The sequence below is a fragment of the Rhinopithecus roxellana genome, chromosome 18 (genome assembly GCF_007565055.1).
Source record: "Rhinopithecus roxellana isolate Shanxi Qingling chromosome 18, ASM756505v1, whole genome shotgun sequence".
Classification (NCBI taxonomy): Eukaryota; Metazoa; Chordata; class Mammalia; order Primates; family Cercopithecidae; genus Rhinopithecus; species Rhinopithecus roxellana.
Window position 1 is genome coordinate 54518949 of NC_044566.1, and position 14798 is coordinate 54533746.

The 14798-nt window shown below is 34.4% G+C and overlaps 1 pseudogene; it reads left to right on the forward strand.

The window, feature by feature from the left end:
* Positions 1 to 4189: 4189 nt before the first annotated feature.
* LOC104659467 lies at positions 4190 to 5866 on the forward strand (annotated as a pseudogene).
* Positions 5867 to 14798: the final 8932 nt, after the last annotated feature.

The window sequence follows — 14798 nt, forward strand, 5'->3', positions numbered from 1 at the left end:
GTTTGGAATGTCAAAATTGAAAGGTATCTATAGTCATTTAGATTTTCAGACTTTTTTAATCATCTCATAAAAGATTAATAAAATTTATATTTTGTGCATCCCAATGAGGCTTGAAAATGAATATTTTTCTGTGACACTGTTGGTTTCTTTATCATGTTTCCATACCATTTGCAAATGCATTGGTTTTCTTGTGAAATTTTAGTTGTCACTTTTATGTAGGAAATCTTCACTATTTCCAAAACAGCCAAGCTTTTTAAAGAGATGTGCCTTAGATACACCATAACTTTAATGAATTAAAGACTATTACTTTGCCAGTTTTAAATAAAGATTAACAGTTCTGCTAAAAAAGATGTGAATCCTGAAAGAGCCAGTCCTTCAAGAAGGATCCTGAGTAGCTGACTGGGCCTAAATTCAAAATAGAGCCAAGCACCCAGATGCTGACTGTAGGGGTCACACACATATTCTGCATTCCTAGAAAACCCAGACACTCCTGTAATTCTGGGACTTTCATAACTGTGTGTAGCTGTTCAGGTTAAAACCCCATTTTACTTCCTGGACCTAACCAGTAGACTGTGAGCTGCATCAGTCAATAAGAATTAACAAGTTTGTATGCCTCATTTGCATAAGCAGACCAGAGTGGGAACCTGAATGGGGACGCTCTATGAAAAAAGAGCTATCTCTGTTGTCTCCAAACACACCTTTGCTTTGTAAGGAAAGCAGCATCTCCCCTGTTTGCAGACCGCTCACTGGAATCGTCTCCTTTCTTTTTTTAAAAAGAAAATTATTTTCAGTGGATTTGTTAACAAGTGGTTTAAAAGTTCTATCTGTGGCTAATGGAGCTAATAACATGATTAAAAAAGAACAAGTTCAGCAGCATACAAAAGCTTTTAAATGACCCATATTACAAGACAAGTATTAGAGTATTTTAGATATGAAAGAGAGCTTAGAGGCAATCTCCAAGTAATCCATTCAAGTAAGAGATTCTGTATGCAATATCAGGCATAGTTATCCATTTGCCAAATTAAAGTAATGTCTTTTGTCCAGTTTACACACATCTTTTTCTTAAATGTAGTAATGTATGAACCAAGTAATTAAAATTAAATTTGTATTTATAATGTTCACTTTAAATATGGCTTCAAATTTATTATTATTCACCATAAGACAAAATTCAAATATAGTAGAAGATGTATCTAAATTGCACTTACATCTTTTGTTTGGAATTATTCTGCTGCAAGACAAGTAGTTATTAGTTATAAATAATAAATATTTTTGTAAGTCACCAGAATAAGCTTTGTTTCTATACTGCCAAGCAGATGTTAGTGATTTTTATCTTCTTGTTTTCTTCATGTTTCTATGTTTCATATGTTTTCATATGTTCATGGTACATTATCAAGGATGAAAGGAAACATCTCCCTGGCTTCTTGTTTTATTCATGTTTCTATATTTCATATGTTTTCATATATTCATGGTACATTATCAAGGATAATAGGAAACATCTCCCTAGTTAAAAACAAAATAAAATATGTCTTAGAAACAGCCAGAAGGTGGGCTCTGTACACTAGACACAATCACAAATATGTAAATAGAATTGCCTGATAAAATTATATTGAAAATAAGACCAAATGTTGAACATGACACTCAATTAACTGATATTAATAATTCATATTTGATCCTATGACACAGTAAATTTTTAATAGTGCCAAGCACATACTACAGCCAAAACTTATTAGATAACTAAATAACTAAATATCTATTCTTAATGTTATTTTTGCACTTTTGCTTTTGAAAGTTGAGGACAGTTTGATTTAGAACTCTGAGGAAGAAAAAGAAGGTACCTTTAAATAAGAACATAATTAAAGAAGGATGCTCCTAAATCAAACTTAGCAAATTTGCATAGTGAGCCAAGTAAACCTGCAGATGGAGTATTTTAGGCATACCTTATTATGCGCGAAACTAGCAATTCCAAATTCCATAAGTCTGTGTTATTGTCATAAATTATTTATAATCCATTATTACAATCTCAAAATCACTTTCCACGACAGATTCTCAAATCCTGTAATTCCCACTTCTTGGAATCACTCAAACAGAAAAAACAAAACACAGAAAGCAAGTGTGAGAGTGTGTGTGTGTGTGTGTACAATTAAAGTAAACTAAGTATCCATCAGAGGAGAAAATTTTTCAGTAATTTATGTTAAATTTATAGTAGAGTAAAATACATATTAAAAATAGCTATGTAGTGTAACACGTGTTACCTGACAAATTGTCTATGATGCATTCAGGGAAAACACAGTATTTCAATTAATCCAATAAAAATGATTGAATAAAAAGAATGTGTCTGTATCTGTGTGTGTGCATATGTGAGTACATACATGAACATGTGTGTGACAGAAGAGACAAAGGAGAGAAAATAAATATTATATTTGAAAAGCAATATAAAATATTAATGTCCCAAAATTTTGTTGAAAAATCAGTCTTATTTTTTGGTTCCAAAATAGTCATATGTAGAATGTCCTATGATTTAATTTGGAAGATTATTAAAAATAGTATTTTGTAATATTTTCCCCTTTAAGTTCTAATTGTAAAGATGCTCTGCTAAGTATGCAGCAAAACAGGTTTAAACAATGTGATCTGTACTCCTCTAGTTGCACAGAATTTGAAATTCACAATGCTCCAGAGCTGATTAATTACATATAAATTGTATTTTTCTTTGTGTGTAACTCAATAGATAATTAGACTTAATTGTCTTGTGAATGAATAGGAGTTGCATGTCAGAGAATAGAAGTTGCTATTATATAAAATTAAGAGTTTAAAAAGGTTGCAAAATAATTTTAAAACAATATTTGACTTATAAAGAGTCCTAATGTGCCAGAAAATTTTGTCCACATTTAATAATACACAGCTGCTCTTTAATTTGATTTCTTTCAAATGCCCTTTTGCTGGAAAAAGAGAAATCTACATAATGTAAATGCATTCATTTAACTTCTCTCTCCCACCCCTCTGCCCAGAAATAGCTTTGTGTATTGACTGTATATAATCAATTTTATCAATATTTTGTCTTTTAATTTTTTAATTTACTAAAATTATCTATGTCCTTTAGGCTATTCATGCTTCTAATATCTTCTAATATTTTCTAGATCTGTAGACAGGTTTTCTTTAGATGTTTTAAGATTTTGTGACACTTTACAGTCAATTTCGGATAAGTTAGGTCTCTTCCATTCATGCAATATTACGGATTACTTTTTCTGCTTCAGAGCAGTACTGTGAACTAACTGCTATTTATCCTTGAAGTGCTCACCTGCAGCTCACCTTTAACTTTAGCTGCTAATTTGTTAGTGGGTGATGAGGGTGAAGTAGAAGGGAAAGTAATTATTTTCACCTGTAAAAAAAAAAGGGTAAACACCTAATATACTGTGGACTTTGAATTAAACTGTTAAACCTGATTTGGAAAGAGGAAGCAACTTCATTATACAATTAATATTTTCCCTCAAATTGCCAGTTATTGTAGCAAATGCATCTTTCCCATTGAAGCTTTTCACATGCAAGATTGAACAGGGTAATAACTGTCCTATTATCCCATTGTCTTTATAAAATATATGCAGCCTGCTACCTAGGAAACTTGAGTGTAGGAGGAGCTGTTCTGAGAGACTGCACATGGCTCCAGTTGCCAAGGAAACTCATGCCTTTTTTCCCTGTAAATGCACAGAGCAGCTTCCTTATTAGGATTGGGTTAACATTCTTCTTAAAGGAAAAGCTAAGTGGAGAAGGTATGCATACAATGTGAATTGTAAACTCTATATAAGCTGTGGTGAATTGTTTTTAGCAAGTAAGCTTCAGTGATAAAAGTAAAAATGTGTGTATTTTCACATATTGTTTTATTTGACATAATTGAAAATATTAGAAAATGAAAAAACTTGATGTTAAATGAAAAATAGGCAATTTGCTTATAAAGAAAAAATAGATTTTTTAATAAATGACATATACTGGCAATGTATGGCATGTATCCAATGTAAATGAGATTTTAATTTGCACTTTTAGAATGACTCTACATAAAAACACTTTTCCTAAAATACTTTCATATCTAGCTATTATAATTAATTATCTAAATTAATCCTCTTTTTTTAGATCACTCTGTTATTATTGTGCTAAAAATCACCTATTTCTCCTCACTCACCACCACCGCTCTGCAGAAATGCTTCAATAACTCCCAGTCTTTCACTAGATGAGAACTGTGTCCAGGGTACTGGCTCCTCATCTCACTTGGGTTTATGCTAAAGATGTAAAATTTGGTATAGATGTCCAAGCCTTAATCCTTCAAGGTGCAGACCTTTTAACCAATGCTGTAGCTATTACAATGGGGTCAAAGGGAAAAAGAGTGATTATTGAACAGAACTGTGGAAGTCCCAAAATAACAAAAGATGGTGTGACTGTTGAAACATCTATTGACTTAAAGGATAAATATAAAAATATTGGGGTTAAACTTGTTCAAGATGTTGCCCATAACACAGGTGAAGAGGCTGGGGATGACACTACCACTGTACTGTTCTGACATGCTCTGTTGCCAAGGAAGGCTTCAAGATTAGTAAAGGTGCTAACCTGTTGGAAATGGGGAGAGATATGATGTTAGCTGTTTATGCTGTAATTGCTGAACTTCAACAGCAGTCTAAACCTGTGACCACCTGTGAAGAAACTGCTCAGATTGCTACAGTTTCTACAAATGCAGACAGACTGTAGAAAGGTTGCCATCATTGTAAAGGATGGAAAAAACACTGAATGATGAATTAGACATTATTGAAGGCATGAAGTTCGATTGAGGATATAGTTCTCCATACTTTATGAATATACCAGAAGGCTAGAAATGTGAATTCCAGGATGCCTATGTTCTAATGAGTGAATAGAAAATTTCTAATGTCCAGTCCATTGTACCTGCTCTTGAAGATGCCAATGCACACCATAAAACTTTGGTCATAATTGTTGAAGATACTGATGGAGAAGCTCTAAGTACGTTCATCTTGAATAGGCTAAAAGTTGGTCTTCACATTATAGCAGTCAAAGCTCCAGGGTTTGATGAACAATTGAAAGAACCAGCTTAAAGATATGGTTATTGCTACTGGTGGTGCAGTGTTTGGAGAAGAAGGCTTGACCCTAAATCTTGAAGATGTGCAGCCTTGTGACTTAGGTAAAGTTTGACAGGTCATTGTAACTCAAGATTATGCTATGCTCTTAAAAGGAAAAGGTGACAGGGTGCAAACTGAAAAAACATATTCAAGAAATCATGGAGCAGTTAGATGTAACAATTAGTGAATATGAAAAGGAAAAACTGATAGAATGGCTGGGAAACTTTTCAGATGGAGTAGCCATGCTGAAGGTTGGTGGAACAAGTGATGTCGAATGAATGAAAAGAAAGACAGAGTTACAGATCCCTTAATGCTATAACAGCTGCTGTTGAAGAAGGCATTATTCTGGGAAGGGGCTGTGCCCTGCCTCAATACATTCCAGCCTAGTACTCATTGACTCCAGTTAGTGAAGATAAAAACATTGGTATAGAAATTAAAAGAATATTCGAAATTGCTGCAATGTCAATTGCTAAAAATGCAGGTATTGAAGGACTTTTTATAGTCGAGAAAATTATGCAAAGTTCTATAGAAGTTGGTTATGATGCTATGGTCAGAGATTTTGTGAATACGGTGGGAAAAGGAATCACTGATCCAACAAAGTTTGTGAAAACTGCTTTATTGGATGCTTTTGGGTGGCCTCTGTGTTAACTACAGCAGAAATTTTAGTCACAAAAATTCCTAAAGTAGAGAAGTACCCTAGAATGGGTGCAATGTGTAGAATGAGAGGTGGTATGAGAGGTGGCATGTTCTAATTCCAAGAATAGTGCTTTACCTATATTAATGAACTGTGACAGGAAGCTCAAGGCAGTTTTCCTCACCAACAGCTTCAGAGAAGTCAGTTGGAGAAAATGACTGAAGAAAAGGCTGGCTGATATTTAAAAAATCACTATAACCATCAGTTACTGGTTTTAGTTGACAAAATACATGATGGCTTACTGCAGTCATTGTCCAAACCTACAGATAATTTATTTTGTATTTTTGAATAAAAGACCTTTGCACGTTCCTAATATTGGGTGCAAAGCCATGTACCAATATACTGCTTTCAACTTAAATCCTTGAGACATTACTACTATTTTGTTAAAATTGTAGTGTTTGCCATCACCAGATGAGAAGTTAAGCAGCCTTTCTGTGGAGAGTGAGAATAATTGTGTACAGAGTAGAGAAATATCCAATTATGTGACAATTTTTGTATAATAAAAACTAAAGTTAAAAAAAATCACCTATTTCATCTTCAAACAGTCTATTTTTGTGCTTCTGAAATTAAAATTCTCTAAAGTATAAAATCTCAAATTATATCTTCTAAATATTACCTCAGTATGATCTGTTACCACTTGTAGTTATTTATTAAGTCCATCATTGTAAAACAACTTTAGGTAAAATCTAATAATTTTTTTCAAAAGAGCCTTAAAAAATCATGTACTATGGAAAGAAAAAGTGGGAATATTTCCAGGCAAGATGGCTATTTCTTAGAAATTTGAGCTGTATCTTCTACGTTAATAACAATATTAAAATTCATATGGAACAAAAAAGACTCCCAGTAGCCAAAGCAATCTTGAGCAAGAAGAAGAAGCTAGAGGCATCACACTACCCAACTGCAAAGTATACTACAAAACTATAATAACTAAATCGGGCTAGCACTGCCATAAAAACAGACTCATAGACCAATGAAATAGAATAGAGCCCAGAAATAAATCCACATATTTACAGCCAACTGTTTTTTAAAATAAATATGCCAAGGACACACATTGGGGAAAATATTGTCTCTTCAATAAATAGTGCTGTGAAACTGGATATCTATAGGCAGAAGAACGAAACCAGAACCTAATTGCTCACCTTATACAAAAATCAACTCAAAATGAATTAAATACTTAAATATAAGAACCAAAACTATAAGATTACTAGAAAAAGACACAGGGGAAATGCTTCATGACAAAGATTTGGGTAAAAACTTTTTGGATGAGACCTCAAAAGCATAAGCAACAAAAGCAAAAATAGACAAATGTGATTATATCTAACTAAAAAGCTTCTGCAGAGCAAAGAAAAATATTCTAAGAGTGAAGAGACAACTTACAGAATGGGAGAAAATATTTGCAAATGAATCATCCAAATAGGAGTTAATATATACAATATATAAGGAACTGAAACAACCCAATACCAAAACAATAAAAATAATTTTATTTAAATATGAGTAAAAGGCCTGAATAGACATTTCTCCAAAAAAAGACATACACATAGCTAGTGGGCATATGACAAAATGCTCAACATCACTAATCATCAGGGAGAGGCAAATCAAAACCACAATGCAATATTACCTTACTTCAATTTAGAATGGCTATTATCAAAAAGACAAAAAATAAAATGCTTATGAGGATATGGAGAAAAGAAGACTCGTATATAATGTTTGCAGAAATGTAAATGTAATAAAGCCATTACGGAAAAAAGCATAGAAGTTTCTCAAAAAAATAAAAATAGAACTGCCATATGAACCAGCAATTCCACTACTGAGTATATAGCCAAAGGAATTAAAATCAATATGTCAAAAAGATATCTGTACTCTTATGTTTATTGCAGCACTATTCCTAATAGACTATGTAGGGAAAAGCAACCCTCAAAGTAGATGGGCACCATCATAGAAACTGAGGAAAGGCATCTATGTTGAACTATCTGCTAGAGCTAGGATACACTCTTTCTCTCTTGTCCTTGAACAACAACTCGAAGTTTCCTGGCCTTCGGACTTCAGGACTTACACACACCAGCTTATGCTCAGGCCTTTGGCCTCAAACTGAGGGTTAACCATCAGCTTTTCTGGTTCTGAGGCCTTCAGACTTGGACTGATCCACGCTACTCAGGAAGTTGAGGCAGGAGAATCGCTTGAACTTGGGAGGCGGAGATTGCAGTGAGCCAAGATTGCGCCACTGCACTCCAGCCTGGGTGACAGAATGAGACTCCATCTCAATAAAATAAAAAATGAAATGAAATGATATGAAATGAAATGAAATCTTAATAACTAATCAGTAAAATCCAAATTGCAACATGGTAATTTTTATTTTTTGTCACATTAGCAATAGTTTAAAAATTGATCATTGTCAATGCTTATTGGGAAAATGTACTCTCTACTATAAATGGGATTAAAATTGGTATAATTGATTGGAAATAAAATTTGATGGTATTTATTACAATTAAAAATGTGTGTATGCTTTGAGGAATTTACTTTAGGTTTCTTGATATTTGAATGGGCTTCTTCACTGTGGGGGAACCCAGAGTCTCAACTCCTGCAGAGAAGTACCAGTGAAGCAGCTGTCCCTTCTTAAAATTCAGGAACAGTATGATTGAGCTGTAGCCAGTTTGAAACTCTTACCCAGGAATTTGAACCCTGAGACAATTGACACAACATGTAAGGATGGTGAGAGGTCATTTGTGGTGGCAGTAATGGGATTAAAATCCACTGCTATAGCCAAGATTGTTCATTGTCATATAGCCCTAATGTTCATAACATTTTATGTTCAGCATGATAATGAAAAGCATATCATTGAAGTCTCGAAAGATGCACACACCTGTGATGGGACATTAGCTGTTCCTTGCCTTTTCTCATTGTCTGACTTTTCTGCGCTTGGTTCTTTAAAATTCCTGATAATGCTCTGAAGCACACAGTAGCCTTCTGATAAAGCATTTTTCTGGTGAAGTTAGCTACATTGGTGTCTGTTATTGGTAAAAAGATTTATGAATAGGGCAATGCACCTTCCTGTGGACCAGAAATCTTACATCTACTAATCTAGTATATCAAGATACTTCAGCAAGTGTGCAAAAACCTAAGTACTAGGAAATTCAATACTGTATTGCTTATAATCAAGATAATATGAGACAGCCTCCATAGGGTAACTGCAAGACATAATAGATGACAGCATCTTTATACAATGAAATGTTATACAAATATTAGAAATACATTCATTTATGTATATATATTTGTGATATTAAAAAGTTGCAAATGAGTGCACATGACCTAATTTTATTTTTAAAAGACAGAAAAAAATCTACACATATGTTGACATGTGTATGACTGTTTAGAAAAAAGTGATGTATATGGATATTTAAGAAAAAGGCATAGGAAGATATCACTGATGTACTAATTTATTAAAAGTAACTATTTTCTTCACCTATATATGAAAAAATAGCAGTGCTTTTTAAAATGAGAATGTGATTTTACTTTTAGGAAAAATAAGAATGGACAATCAATACTAGTGTTTTTCATTCTGCACTGATTAGGCCAATATGTTTCTGTTCTAAGTAAAATATTGTAAGAAGGCTGTAGCTAAATTAAAGCACAAGACAACTAGATGTTGAAGGGTGTAGAACCATGCCATGCAAAAAAAGAGGCAACCTAATCATAACCATTTAACTGAAAACATGAAAGTATATAAAATTTTATGGGTATTTTTCCTCCAAATATTTGAAACTGACATTATGTACATGACATAATACACATTTGTTGTAGTAACCACTTTGATGTACCACACAGACCATACTTCAAGAATGAAAGATGTATTCCCCCAGCTGCTGAGAGAGCTGCAGGCAAACAGTCTTTAGCTGTCAGCAATTTGAAAATTGTCTCAATGGAGAAAACCACCTACCCCAAGATAAACTTCTTTCCCAAACAGCCCACATTTACTAACCAACTAATCATCACTGGTGCAGAGGTAAGCTCTGTCTATTTTATGGAGATTTTCCTAACAAGAATCTAGGACAATCATCATTCCACAATTTTCACTAGAATTGTTTATGATATACAAATGCGATCCCCAACCCTTCTGGCACCAGGGACCAGTTTCATGGAATACAATTTTCCATGGACCCAGGGGATGGGTGAATGATTTGGGGATGATTTAAGCATGTTACATTTGTTGGGCACTTTATTTTTATTATTATTATAATATATAATGAGATAATTATACAATTCACCATAATGTCGAATCAATGGAAGCCCCGAGCTTGTTTTTCTGCAACTAGATGGTCCTGTCTGGGGATGATGGGAGACAGTGACACATCATCAGGCATTAGATTCTCATAAGGCGTGTGCAGTGTAAATCCCTCACATGCAGAGTTCACAATAACATTCACACTCCTCTGAGAATGTAATACCACCACAGATCTGACAAGAGGTGGAGCTCAGGCAGTAATGTGAACAATGCAGAGCTGTCACATACAGACAGAGCTCTGCTTGCTCACTCACCTGCTGCTCATCTCCTAGTGTGCTACTCAGTTTCCAACCGGCCATGGACCATGTATATTAGATAGCGAATATTGGGGATGCCAGATATGTACCATCTGAAACTATATTACTAGGAATATCTTCATTTTAGTTACTGAAATATGTGTCCTACTTGCTTTTATGCTGCTCATACACCTAATTATCTAAACATAGATACCCCCAAAGTATTTATGGAATAGACTAAAAGAAACTAAAAAAAGTTTAGGAAAAAAAAAATTTATAACAAAGAAGAAACACAATTAGTGTTGAAGAAAATTAGTTTTCTCCAGTTATAAATTTTCACAAAATCAAAAAGAATGGATTTACATGAGTAGTTAACACACAGGTGTTTATGTTGTTACTTGTAGCAAAACAATTTTTTCTAAAAGTCTGTGTCTACTCTTTGAGAGGTTAAATTGTTGATAGTTTTTTTAAGGTTTCTTTTCATTTCTCATAGCTCATACACAGATATCTGTTTTTCACTTTACTGTTGTTAAACTTTTATTCACTTACTAAGAATTATGGAATAGTAATTCTAACGAGCCCCCAAACTGAATTTCACAAGTATGGAATGGAAGACACCTCGTTTAACAATGTAAACAACCCTTTTGTAAATTAGTAATAGTCTTCTACTCTGGGAGATACAATTCTAAAATGTACCATTCCCCACCCCACAAGGTCCCCACTGCTTCACACAAATACCCTATGTAATCATCTACTCTTGAATGTGAGTGACGCCGTGTGTGTGATGAGACATCACTCCAGGGATGAAGTTACTACCCATCTGACTTGTAGGTAGTCATAATGGAGAACTAATCTTATCTAACTTAGATCTTCTGATACCCTTCAAGTTGTTGGCAGAATTTTCTTCCCGCTATTTATGGGATTAATGTTCCCATTTTCTTGGTAACTGTCCATGATGGGTCTCTCTTAGCTTCTGGAGTGTCTGAGATTCTCTGTTACATAGCGCTATCCACAACATGGCAGCTTTCATTTTTTAATACCAGAAGGAAAGCATTCTTCTGGTACTTCACCTTTTTGTAAAGGGTCCTTCCTTCCTTCCTTCCTTCCTTCCTTCCTTCCTTCCTTCCTTCCTTCCTTCCTCCCTCCCTTCCTTCCTTTCCTTCCTTTCCTTCCCTCCTTCCCTCCTTCCTTCCCTGCCTCCCTCCTTTCCTTCCTTCTTTCCTTCCTTCCTTCCTTCCCTCCTTCCTTCCCTGCCTCCCTCCCTTCCTCTTCCTTCCTTCCTTCCTTCTTTCCTTCCTTCCTTCCCTCCCTCCCTTCCTCTTCTTTCTTTCCTTCTTTCCTTCCTTCCTTCCCTCCCTCCCGCCTTCCTTCCATCCTCCCTCCCTTCCTGCCTTCCTGCCTTCCTTCTTCCCTTCCTTCCATCCCACTCTCTCTATCTCTTTCTTTCTGTTTCTTTTGGCTAAGCACATTTGGCACATTATACAGCATATGAGCTCATCAAATTTTCTTCAATTATATATGCTATATATTTCTAGGTAATTTATTTTAAACTTTAAAAAAATTTTAAATTATTTTAGACTTGCACAAAGTTGCAAAAATAGTCCAATGAGCCCCAATTTACCATTCATCCAGTTTCTTTCAATGACACATGGTCTCTTACATGCCAGATATTATCAATCAAGTAATTTTAAAATTTTATGTTTATAAAGTTTATGATAGGTAAATAAATAGGTAGGTAGATAGATATGAACATGACACAAAATGCTGCATAATTCTAAAGAAATTTTCAATGTTACCCTTTTATAGACATGACATTCCCCACAACCTAAAGCCCTGGCAACCTCTGGACTATTCCCTATTACTGTGAATTGAACATTTTAGAATGCTATATAAATAGAATCTTACTGATATGGTTTGGCTCTGTGTACCCACCCAAATCTCATGTAGAATTATCATCCCCACGTGTTGGGGAAGGGAGCTGATGGGAGCTGATTGCATAACGGGGGCAGTTTCTAACGGTGAAGCAACATCCCACCCAGTGTTATCTCGTGATAGAGTTCTCGCGAGATAAGGTTGTTTAAAAGTGTGTAGCCCCTCCCCATTTGCTCTCGATCTCTCCTGCAGCCTTGTGAAAAAGGGTGCTTGCTTCCCCTTCGCCGTCTCCCATGATTGTAAGTTTCCTGAGACTTCCCTAGACATGCAGAACTGTAAGTCAATTAACTCTCTTTCCTTTATAAATTACACAGTTTCAGGTAGCTCTTTACAGAAAGTGAAAATGGACTAACACTTCTAGTATGTAACTTTTAAGGTTAGGGTTTTTTTTATATTGCCATTAAAAAAAATTTAGTCATTCTAATAACTGTGTAGTCTTATCCTATTGTGGCTTTAATTTGCATTTCCTTAATGGCTAAGAATGCTGAATATGTTTTTATGTAGTTATTGCCATCTGTATACCTTCTTTAGTAAGGTGTTCTATTTTCTAGAAGATTATTTATTTTCTTAATTTGAGTTCTACAGCTTATATAATATTGATCAATTCCTCAGCATACACAAACTAAACTCACCCAAGATGAAATAGGCAATATAAATACAGCTACAACTATTGAATCCATGGTCAAATACAATTCATGACCAAAGAAATTGAGTTCCTGGTTTAGAACCTTCTGAAAAAACTGTCTTTAGATCTAGATGATTTCATGTGTGAATCCTGCCATGTATTTAAATAAGAAATAATATTTGTTCTACACAATCTCTTCCAAAAAACAGAAGAGGAGAAAACACTTTCCAATTCATTTATGGGACCAGTTCACCTTGATATCAAAACCAAAGTCAGTACCAAAATAAGCACAAGACCCTCATGAACATCTATGAGAAACAGGCCATCGATGAGAATCAGACACCAAATCTATCTGTGCCTTGATCTTGGACTTCTCAGCTTCCAGAAATTTAAGAAACACATTTGGTTTTATATAAATTATCCAGTCTTCTTATTTTATTATAGTAGCAGAAATGGAATAAGACAATAATTACATTTTAAATTTGTCACACTTTCATGGGTTTTGTCATATTTTTTATCTTTTTACTCATTAGCACCACAGTTTAAGTCTTAGAAAATATTAATAACAGCAACTTTAGGAATTTTATTTTTCTTGTGCTAATTCTAATACTTGAGTGATCTAAGGTTTGATTACAGTAGTCCTCCCTTATTAGCAGAGGATAAGTTCCAAGACCTCCAGTGGATAACTGAAACCATGGATACTATCAAACCATATATACACTATAGTTTTTTCTAAATATACATACCTATAAACAAGTTAAATTTATAAATTAGGAAATAGAAGTTAACAAAAATAACAATAAAATAGAATGATTATAAATATATATTGTAATCAAAGTTATATGAATATGGTCCCTCTCTTTTCTCTCAAAATATCTTATTGTACTGTAACTGAAACTGCAGAAATCAAAACTGTGGATAAAGGAGGACTACTCTACTATATGCTGCTATTTTTTTCAACCATGGATTACATGTTCAATTTTTTTTGCACATTTAATAATTGTGTATTATAAGCTGAACATTGTGTGTGATAATTGTAGGAAGTCTAGTTAATGTAAAATTCCTTTAAAGAATGTTAACTTTTCTTTTAACTGATAAATTGCTGGTGATTATTAAGTGCAGTCAGACATTGCAGTGGTTTGAATGTGTCCCTCAAAAGGTATGTGTTGGAAACTTAATTTGTAATGCAAAAATTCTGGGAGATGGAGTCTAATGAAGGTGATTCATCCATGAGGGCTCTGCCCTCAAGAATGGATTAATGCCATTTCTGAGAGAGTGGGATTTTTATTAAGTTGGTGCAAAAGTGATTGTGGTTTTTTTCCATTACTTTCAATTTGTCTCTCTCACTCTTTTTCTTCCTGCCATATGATGACACAGCAAGAAGGCCCTTGACAGATACCAGCTCCTTGATTTTAGACTTTCTGGCCTTCAGCACCGTGAGCCAATAGATTTCTGCTCATTATAAAATATCCAGTTTGTGGTATTCTATCATAGTAGCACAAAGTATACAGGGACAGATATGAATTTATTTGTTGTTAGGGCATATTTATTTTGCTTTTCAATTTAGTCCAATGGCTTGACCCTTACTCTTGGATGTGGTTTTTACTAAAACATATAGTCTTTCTGGGGTCTCAATTAAAGTCCAATATGCTGAATAATTTCTTTTATTTTTATTTATTATACTGTAAGTTCTAGGGTACATGTGCACAACGTGCAGGTTTGTTACATATGTATACATGTGCCATGTTGGTGTGCTGCACCCGTTAACTCGTCATTTACATTAGGTGTATCTCCTAATGCCATCCTTCCCTCATATCCCCTTCCCAATTTCTTTTTTACTCTGAATGAACTGTAATTCCAGTGTCCCTCACCCTGCTGTCCTTTCACTGTTCATCTCTCTGTCCCACAGCAACAATTC